The sequence below is a fragment of the Labeo rohita genome, unplaced genomic scaffold (assembly GCF_022985175.1).
Source record: "Labeo rohita strain BAU-BD-2019 unplaced genomic scaffold, IGBB_LRoh.1.0 scaffold_173, whole genome shotgun sequence".
Taxonomy (NCBI): domain Eukaryota; kingdom Metazoa; phylum Chordata; class Actinopteri; order Cypriniformes; family Cyprinidae; genus Labeo; species Labeo rohita.
The window spans coordinates 45,932-56,238 of NW_026127923.1; the positions used below are offsets into that span (position 1 = coordinate 45,932).

Genomic DNA, 10,307 nt, shown 5'->3' on the forward strand with positions numbered 1-10,307 from the left:
CGGTAACAGCGCCACCTGCTGGTCAGAAGTAATACACCATTCATTAAACATTAATAATGAAATTTTCAAAAATGCTAATAACTTGTGATTGCATTAGCCTAATGTAATAAAACTGGTCTCAAAATATTCCTTGGGTCATGCCGACAACATACATACCAATTATACCGTACTTGGCCGAACTTCCTTTCCGCCATTTTGATTAATGTACAAAACCTACTTGTTGGTACTTCTCCTAGACCGTTGATTGGATTTTCACCAAAATGGAGTCAGATCATCTTTGGACTGTCCTGACTCAAAGTTATGGATTTCGTGTCGATAGAGTAAACCGTTTTCGTACAGCGCCACTACAGATTTTAGGCTTGATGCCAAAATAATTCTGAGGCTGTATCTCTGTAAAGCTTAGGCATAATGACACCAAAGTTTGTGTGTGTCATTCTCACCTCACACAGAACACATCACATCAATTTGAAAACAGCACCACCTATTGGTCAAAAGTGATAAGCCATTAAATTATATTATTGGTTGTATTTATGATTTTTCAGCCATTTCAACTGATATTATCCTAAAATGACTTTAGTTACTCATTGTTACAGTCGGTCTGTTGGTCCTTGCCATGCTTAGCTCCTCATTCTGCCTCTGTTGTGCTTGGGCCCGCAATTGCTGCTTGCAGCTATATTTGTTATTATTATTATTAAAATATTTCTGGGCATTTTAAGCATATTTTCTGACTCCCTTTAATGCATTTGCCCTGTTTTGATCCATATTCCTGTGAAACTGATTTATCTTTATTTTATTTCGGCATCTTTATTTTTTTAAGGAGATAAAAATGGTCCTTATCAACCTTGATTGACATGGCAATAAAATTCCATCACATTATTTTGGCAGTAAAAGTTTTGGGCTGGTTTTTGTTGAAGTGGGCGGGTTTTGGTGAGCTTTTGGGCTGGAAATCGTCAACCCGATCTGGCAACACTGGTGGGATCATACTTTTTTTTTTTTTTTCAAGACTTTGACAGAGGAACATACAAAATAATAACAAGAGCCACCATTTGCCTCACACAGTGCAACACATCTTCTTCGCATAGAGTTGATCAGGTTGTTGATAGTGGCCTGTGGAATGTTGGTCCACTTCTCTTCAATGGCTGTGCGAAATCACTGGATATTGGCAGGAACTGGAACTGTTTTTGTGTGTCCTTGAGTTTGTCTGAAGCAACTGTACCTCTATGGAAGTATTCAACTATTGTCTTGACCTTCTGCAATATTGCTTGGACCTCCTTCAATGCAGCTCTGACAATCAGGTTCAGCATATGGGCAAAACAAGGTATGTGATCCCAGTGGAGATGGTCTTTCAGTGCACAATAAACAGGTAGGATGATTAGACAGTGCAAAATACCTCAACAGATTGTCCTACCAGTGCAAAATAAACAGGTAGGGTGATTTGACAGTGCAAAATACCTCAACAGATTATTTTACACTGGTAGGAAAAACAGGTAGGATGATTTTACAGTGCAAAATACGTCATCAGATTGTCCTAACGGTTTTCCGGTTATGGCGGCCACCTGAGAAGACATGCTTCATGCTGCTCTGTCTTACTATACTTGTCTTATGTCTTACTACTATAATTTGCTACTAAAAATACTGCCATTTGCAACAAAATGTGGTAGCATAGTGTTGATGTGAATACTACAATGTCGAGGTCTGGCAAATTAAGTAAAGAAAAGAGCAAATCGACAAAGCAGCTGAAGTTAACTGATTATTGCGTTTGCGGTGAGACACAGAACGGTAACGAAGATGTGGCGGAGGATGAGACCAGTAGAGAAGGGACACTTGAAGGGGTGAAGGCAGATGCAATACTCGCTGCCATAAACTCCATGAAAACTGAGTTTTCATCCAGATTTGATGGAATCATGGTGGCGATAGAAAGTATGAAGAAGGAAATGAATGACTGCAATGAACGTGTGTCGCAGGCGGATTTGCGGATATCAAATGCAGAGGATGACGTTGCTCACTTGCAAGCTAAAATAAACAAGTTGGAGTCAAAAAACAAGTCTCTGGAAGATAAACTCGTGGACTTGGAAACCAGATCCCGCTTCAATAATTTGAGACTGGTAGGCCTGCCAGAAGGTGCCGAGGGACGGGATCCATGCTCCTTTTTGGAGAAGTGGATTCCAGAGAAGGACTCCAAGGTGCCACCGAGAATGCTGATAATGCGGTTTCTGAACTACAAGGATAAACAGGCGGTCACTGGAATACACCAACTGAGGAAACAATTCGACCCAGTCCGCCAGGAACTGCGCAACTTGGGGATCCGACACGGAGTGATTCACCCAGCCAGACTGTTGGTAACTTACAAAGAACAGACCCGTAGTTTTAAAACACCAACCGAAGCACGGGAGTTTATCAAGAAAATTCAGGAGGACATTGGTGCGAGTTAAAATAAACGGTAGAACATTTGAATAGTATGGCACTTTGAACGTGCATTAGTGTTCAGAAGCCAGTCTCTGGTATGGAAAAAAAAATACTTTCAAATATACACTTCATGATTAGGCTGTATCAGACACGTGTGATGTTTAAGTTAATAAGAAGAAGAAATTTGTGGAATAGATTTAAAGTAAACGTGCTGCATATGTTGCAGATGAGTGTTATAAGATAGAGCAGCAGCGAGTGTTCAGTTAAAAGGATAACAAAGGTTGGCTTGACTGATCCTTTTAGGGGGGATCTCACAGGAGTGGGAAAAGTGTAGTCCGTGTTCAGTGTGTTGGATGTGGGTTCAAGCATCCAGGTTTGCCATGTTTCCCTGTATTTTTATTTTTATATTGCAAGGTAATCTATCTTTATCATTTGTCAGAGGTGTCTCAAGGAGTATCTCTTAATTTTGTTTCTTGGAACTGCAGAGGTCTACAACAACTTAGAAAAGTTAAACAAGTCATGAATAAATTAAAGGAAATGGATTCCAAAATTGTGTTTCTACAAGAAACACACCTATTAGAAAAGGATGTTATAAGGATGAGGAGAAGATGGCAGGGTAGTGTATTCTCAACATCATTCTCATCACAGGCCAGAGGAGTTATGACCCTTATTCATGGTACAGTCCCATTTCAAGTGAAACAAGTACTCAAAGATAAGTTTGGGAGATATTTAATAATTCAAGGTTCTCTATTATCAGAAAGTTTTAATTTAGTAAACTTGTATGGCCCCAATACAGATGATCCTAAGTATTTTGTAGATTTGTTTCTTACTCTTTCAACATTAGCAGGATAGCAGGGGATTTCAATTGTACACTGAATCCCTGTATGGATAGATCCACAGGAGTGGATCAGTCACATAATAAATGTAGAACAGTTATTCTTCATTTAATCAATAAATTTAGTCTGTTGGATATTTGGAGAGAACTGAAACCACATGCTAAAGCCTATTCTTGCTACTCAAATGTATTTAAGACATATTCTCAAATAGATTATTTTTTAATTTCTTCAGAGTTACAGTCCAAAATTCATAACAGCTTCTATGATAATATCGTGATCTCAGATCACGGCCCATGTTGTATAGAATATGTGGATAGAAAATTAACAAAAGACCCGGCTAGATGGCATTTTCAGCATAAATGGTTACAAGATGAAGAATTTGTGAAATATATAGAAAAACAGATAGAAGAGTTTTTTTAAATTAATACTACACAGACTTCTGCATGTACAAGGTGGGAAGCATTTAAAGCTTTCCTCAGAGGACATATTATTAGTTACACAGGCTCAAAGTCAAAAAAGGTATGTGAGGAGAGAATACAGTTGGAACATAAAATAAAGACTCTTCAGGAAAAAGTTTATGAGAGAAGTGATCCACAAATGCAAAGTGAGTTACTAATTCTGAGGGCTGAATATGATAAGCTGTCTGCTTTCAGAGCCGCCTCCAGTCTTATGAGACTAAAGCAATCTTTCTTTGAACGAGGAGATAAATCGGGTAAATTACTAGCATGGCAGACAAAACAATTGGAGGTTAAAACACCAATCACAACTGTTATAACAAATGGAGAGGTTGTAGTGTATCCTGTAGAAATTACTGGCGCCTTTAGAGGTTACTATAAAGAATTATATGATACAAAAAATGAGACTAATTCGCAAAATTTAAATAGGTTTTTAGATGAACTGTCCATACCTCATCTCCCAGGTGAACACAAAGAAGATCTAGAGATGGAAATTAACAAAGAAGAAATAGGGAATGCTATTGATAGTATGAAGTATGAATAGATGTGTATAAAAAATTTAAAAATAAACTGCTAACTCCACTTATGGAAATGTTTCTGTAGGCATTTCAGAAAGGCAGTATCCCACCCTCTATGAATAGTGCTCTAATTATCTTATTGCCAAAACCAGGTAAACCCTCTAACAAATGTGAAAATATGAGACCCATAAGTTTGTTAAATTCTGACCTGAAGATAATATGTAAACTTTTGGCAAAAAGGTTACAAAAATTATTGCCAAATATTATTAATAAAGATCAAAATGGATTTATAATGGGAAGACAGGGATTCAATAATGTAAGAAAGGTATTAAACATTATTCATACTAACAAAGAAATGTCAGATACAGCTGTCACGGTGGATGTACTAGAGAAAAGGGGTCAGGGTCCAAAATGCAGGGAAAGAATAATTTAATAAAACAAAACACAAATAAACATAAACCAAAAGGCCAACACGGCACAACAAAACTGGAAACACAGAACAAAAACCAAACCGAACCGAAACACACACGAAGACCATAGACAATGCAGACCTGAACAGGAGTGAGAAGTGAGAGTTCTTATACAATAGTCCAGAGTGTGAACAGCTGTGAGTGTAATCAGTGCAAATGACAAGACAGACGTGAACAATCAGGGGAGTGCAGTGCAAGGGGAACAGCGACCTCGAGAGGCTGAGGGAAGACCCACAGCCCCGATCATGACAGTACCCCCTCCCTACGGAACGGCTTCCAGACGTTCCCAAAGTCTGGAGGGAGGAGGTACGGAGGAAGGCAACTCAGGGGGAGGGACGGCGGGCCAGGCCCGTGCAGCGCAGCCACCGCCGTGTCAGGAACAGAGAGAGCGGCCACCGCCGCGCCCGGAACAGAAGGCACGGTGAGGGCCGCGTCCGGAACAGAGAGCGCGGTCACCGCCGCGTCAGGAACAGAGAAAGCGGTCACCGCCGTGTCAGGAACAGAGAGCGCGGGCCGCCGCGCCCGGAACAGAAGGCACGGTGAGGGCCGCGTCCGGAACAGAAGGCACGGTGAGGGCCGCGTCCCGGAGGAACAGAGAGCGCGGTCCGGAACAGGGTGAGGGCCGCGTCCGGAACAGAGAGCGCGGTCACCGCCGCGTCAGGACAGAGAAAGCGGTCACCGCCGTGTCCGGAACAGAGAGCGCGGTCGCCGCCCGCGCGTCGGACAGGAGATAGCGGTCGCCGCCGCGTCCGGAACAGAGAGAGCGGTCACCGCCGCGTCCGGAACAGAGAGCGCGGTCGCCGCCGCGTCCGGAACAGAAGGCACGGTGAGGGCCGCGTCCGGAACAGAGAGCGCGGTCACCGCCGCGTCAGGAACAGAGAGAGCGGTCGCCGCCGCGTCCGGACAGGAGATAGCGGTCGCCGCCGCGTCAGGAACAGAGAGCGCGGTCGCCGCCGTGTCCGGACAGGAGATAGCGGTCGCCGCCGCGTCCGGAACAGAGATAGCGGTCACCGCCGCGTCTGGAACAGAGATAGCGGTCGCCGCCGCGTCAGGAACAGAGAGAGCGGTCGCCGCCGCGTCAGGAACAGAGAGAGCGCGGTCGCCGCCGCGTCAGGAACAGAGAGAGCGGTCGCCGCCGCGTCCGGACAGGAGATAGCGGTCGCCGCCGCCGCGTCAGGAACAGAGAGCGCGGTCGCCGCCGCGTCCGGACAGGAGATAGCGGTCGCCGCCGCGTCCGGAACGGAGAGAGCGGTCGCCGCCGCGTCCGGAACGGAGAGATAGCGGTCGCCGCCGCGTCAGGAACGGAGAGAGCGGTCGCCGCCGCGTCAGGAACAGAGAGAGCGGTCGCCGCCGCGTCAGGAACAGAGAGAGCGGTCGCCGCCGCGTCAGGGACAGAGAGAGCGGTCGCCGCCGCGTCAGGGACAGAGAGAGCGGTCGCCGCCGCGTCAGGAACAGAGAGCGCGGTCGCCGCCGCGTCAGGAACAGAGAGAGCGGTCGCCGCCGCGTCAGGAACAGAGAGAGCGGTCGCCGCCGCGTCAGGGACAGAGAGAGCGGTCGCCGCCGCGTCAGGAACAGAGAGCGCGGTCACCGCTGCGTCAGGAACGGAGATAGCGGTCGCCGCCGCGTCAGGAACGGAGATAGCGGATGCCGCCGCCTGCCCGCGGAAGAGCGTCTCCGCCCCGCCAGAAAGCAGGGCCGCATCTGCGCAGCCTCGGCCCTACAGGTGTCCATCCCCGCCAGACAGGCGTAGATAAACTCAAAACGAGCGGCCGACGCCGCCTCAAAAGACATCCCCGCCGTATCTGGAACAGAGCGGGTGGTCGCCGCCCCCAGCGGGCGCTCGCCGCCGCTAAACGGGGGGACGCCGCCTCCCGAAAAAATTCCTCCCCGCTGGACCCATCTTTGAGGTCTGCATTCTGTCACGGTGGATGTACTAGAGAAAAGGGGTCAGGGTCCAAAATGCAGGGAAAGAATAATTTAATAAAACAAAACACAAATAAACATAAACCAAAAGGCCAACACGGCACAACAAAACTGGAAACACAGAACAAAACCAAACCGAACCGAAACACACACGAAGACCATAGACAATGCAGACCTGAACAGGAGTGAGAAGTGAGAGTTCTTATACAATAGTCCAGAGTGTGAACAGCTGTGAGTGTAATCAGTGCAAATGACAAGACAGACGTGAACAATCAGGGAGTGCAGTGCAAGGGGAACAGCGACCTCGAGAGGCTGAGGGAAGACCCACAGCCCCGATCATGACAACAGCACTCCTATCATTAGATGCCGAAAAGGCCTTTGATAGGGTCGAATGGCCTTATCTTTTCAGTGTTTTAGAAAGATTTGGATTTGGAGATAACTTCATAAAATGGGTTAAAATAATATACAAAAACTCAACTGCAGAAATCTTGACTAATAGAAATATTTCAAAACCAATAAAAATTAATAAAGGATGCCGACAGGGTTGCCCACTCTCTCCTTTGTTGTTTACACTAGCAATTGAAACTTTTGCAATTGGAGTACGTTCAAATCAGCAATTCTGTGGAATAACAATAGGACAGACAGAACACAGAATATACTTGTATGCTGACGATGTCATTCTATTCATGTCAAAACTAAGTAAATCACTTCCGGCTGTGTTATAGCTAATTAACACATTTGGTGATATCTCTGGTTATAGGGTAAATAACACAAAATCTTCTATATTACTGCTAAATTCAAATGAAAGAAGAAATCCAATTTTAGAGGTAATTCAGTTTAATGTTGTTGAGCAGTTTAAATACTTGGGAGTACAGATTTTGCCAAGACTGGAAAACATTGTTGATGCCAACTATGAACCTTTAATGGAAGAAATTAATGAGTCAATTGATAGATGGATGTCACTACCAGTATCTGTAATTGGGAGAATTCATATTTCAAAAATGAACATACTACCCAAACTACTTTATTTCTAAATATTCCGTTACCGCCACCTTCAGATTTGTTGAGTCTTCACATTGAATCTCATAATCTAACCCTACCTCTTCCCTCAAATATATATTCGGATACAGCAAAAACATTACGGAAAAGAACTAAAAACCCAATTGTAAGACATATGTTAAAGATATGGTATGATGTACAAAATTACTTAAAAGACTCACATTCATTATATCAATATAGTCCAATATGGGGGAATCAGTTCTTTGTACCAGGAAGAGCGGATGCAACATTCAAATTGTGGGAATCAAAGGGACTTAAAATGATCTTTATTTGACAGACTCTGATATGTCTTTTGAGGAGTTGAGGCTTAAATTCAGCCTTAATAGGAAACATTTTTTCATATACCACCAGCTGAGAAGCTTCGTTAAAGCAAGTCAAGATAATGCTCTCAGTAGACCTCCACTTTCATCTTTAGAAAAAATTATGATAAAAGATAATCTGAGAAAAGGTATTATATCTGAATTTTATGAGTTGCTAACAACTAACTAACCTGAGAATTCACAATATAAGTTGAATGCATGGAAGGAAGATTTCCAATTAGAAGTTTCGGATGAAGATTGGAAAGGAGCTTGTACTAAAGTTCACACAATGTCTATAAATACACGCCTTAAACTTATACAGTATAAATGGATAATGCGGATGTATGTAACACTGGTTGAATTAAACAGATATAATAAAAACATACCAGACATATGCACAAAATGTATGGAAGTTAGAGGAAGTTTGTTTCACTGTATTTGGCAATGCAGAAATATTCAATTATTTTGAGAAGAGGTAAAAGTCATAATTGAAAAGATAATTTCAAAACAAATTTTACTGGACCCAAAGCTTTTTCTGTTGGGCTTATACCCAGAGAAACATAATTATAGTAGAAGTGAACAAGCATTTATAGACCTCAGCGTGCTTTATGCCAAAAAATGTGTAGCTCTGTTATGGACTAAGATGCACAGACCAAGTACTAATCAGTGGATAAGACAGATGTTGTCGAGCCTTCCATTAGAAAAGATAACATACATATTAAAGGCCAAACAGTATGTATTTGAAAGCATATGGAGTCCTTTCATTAATTATATTAAAGATTTGGATTTAACGGATGAAGAAGTGGATGACTAATCTTTATGGACAAAAGCAGTTACGACCTCATAGATTGATAAAATCTTCAACATATTTGTTTCATTTTAATAAACAGGTAGGATGATTTGACAGTGCAAAATAAACAGGTAAACAGGTAGGATGATTTGACAGTGCAAAATACCTCATCAGATTGTGCTACCAGTGCAAAAAAAACAGGTAGGATGATTTGACAGTGCAAAATACCTCATCAGATTGTCCTACCAGTGTAAAATAAACAGGTAGGATGATTTGACAGTGCAAAATACCTCATCAGATTGTCCTACCAGTGTAAAATAAACAGGTAGGATGATTTGACAGTGCAAAATAAACAGGTAGGATGATTTTACAGTGCAAAATACCTTATCAGATTGTCCTACCAGTGCAAAATAAACAGGTAGGATGATTTTACAGTGCAAAATACCTCATCAGATTGTCCTACCAGTGCAAAATAAACAGGTAGGATGATTTGACAGTGCAAAATACCTCATCAGATTGTGTTACCAGTGCAAAATAAACAGGTAGGATGATTTTACAGTGCAAAATAGATTGTGCTCAGTCAGATAGGATGATTTTACAGTGCAAAATACCTCATCAGATTGTCCTACCAGTGCAAAATAAACAGGTAGGATGATTTTACAGTGCAAAAAAAACAGGTAGGATGATTTTACAGTGCAAAATACCTCATCAGATTGTCCTACCAGTGCAAAATAAACAGGTAGGATGATTTGACAGTGCAAAATACCTCATCAGATTGTCCTACCAGTGCAAAATAAACAGGTAGGATGATTTGACAGTGCAAAATACCTCATCAGATTGTCCTACCAGTGCAAAATAAACAGGTAGGATGATTTGACAGTGCAAAATACCTCATCAGATTGTCCTACCAGTGCAAAATAAACAGGTAGGATGATTTTACAGTGCAAAATACCTCATCAGATTGTGCTACCAGTGCAAAAAAAACAGGTAGGATGATTTTACAGTGCAAAATACCTCATCAGATTGTCCTACTACCAGTGCAAAATAAACAGGTAGGATGATTTTACAGTGCAAAATACCTCATCAGATTGTGCTACCAGTGCAAAATAAACAGGTAGGATGATTTGACAGTGCAAAATACCTCATCAGATTGTGCTACCAGTGCAAAAAAAAACAGGTAGGATGATTTGACAGTGCAAAATACCTCAACAGATTGTCCTACCAGTGCAAAATAAACAGGTAGGATGATTTTACAGTGCAAAATACCTCAAAAGATTGTGCTACCAGTGCAAAATAAACAGGTAGGATGATTTGACAGTGCAAAATACCTCATCAGATTGTGCTACCAGTGCAAAATAAACAGGTAGGATGATTTGACAGTGCAAAATACCTCATCAGATTGTGCTACCAGTGCAAAATAAACAGGTAGGATGATTTTACAGTGCAAAATAAACAGATTGTCCTACCAGTGCAAAATAAACAGGTTTAGGATGATTTTGACAGTGCAAAATACCTCATCAGATTGTTTTACCAGTGCAAAATAAACAGGTA

At 42.5% G+C, this 10,307-nt stretch overlaps 2 long non-coding RNA genes across 2 annotated transcripts in view; both read left to right on the forward strand.

Moving 5' to 3' along the window:
- The window catches only part of LOC127158836 (uncharacterized), a 10,748-nt gene extending 603 nt beyond the window's left edge, over positions 1-10,145 (forward strand). The window contains exon 2 of the long non-coding RNA XR_007826287.1: positions 10,058-10,145. This is a non-coding gene — a long non-coding RNA (uncharacterized LOC127158836). The remainder of the gene's footprint in view (positions 1-10,057) is intronic.
- On the forward strand, positions 1,361-9,896 carry LOC127158837 (uncharacterized). Its single transcript, XR_007826288.1, has 2 exons — positions 1,361-1,425; positions 9,809-9,896. It is a non-coding gene; the product is annotated as an uncharacterized LOC127158837 (long non-coding RNA).
- Positions 10,146-10,307: the final 162 nt, after the last annotated feature.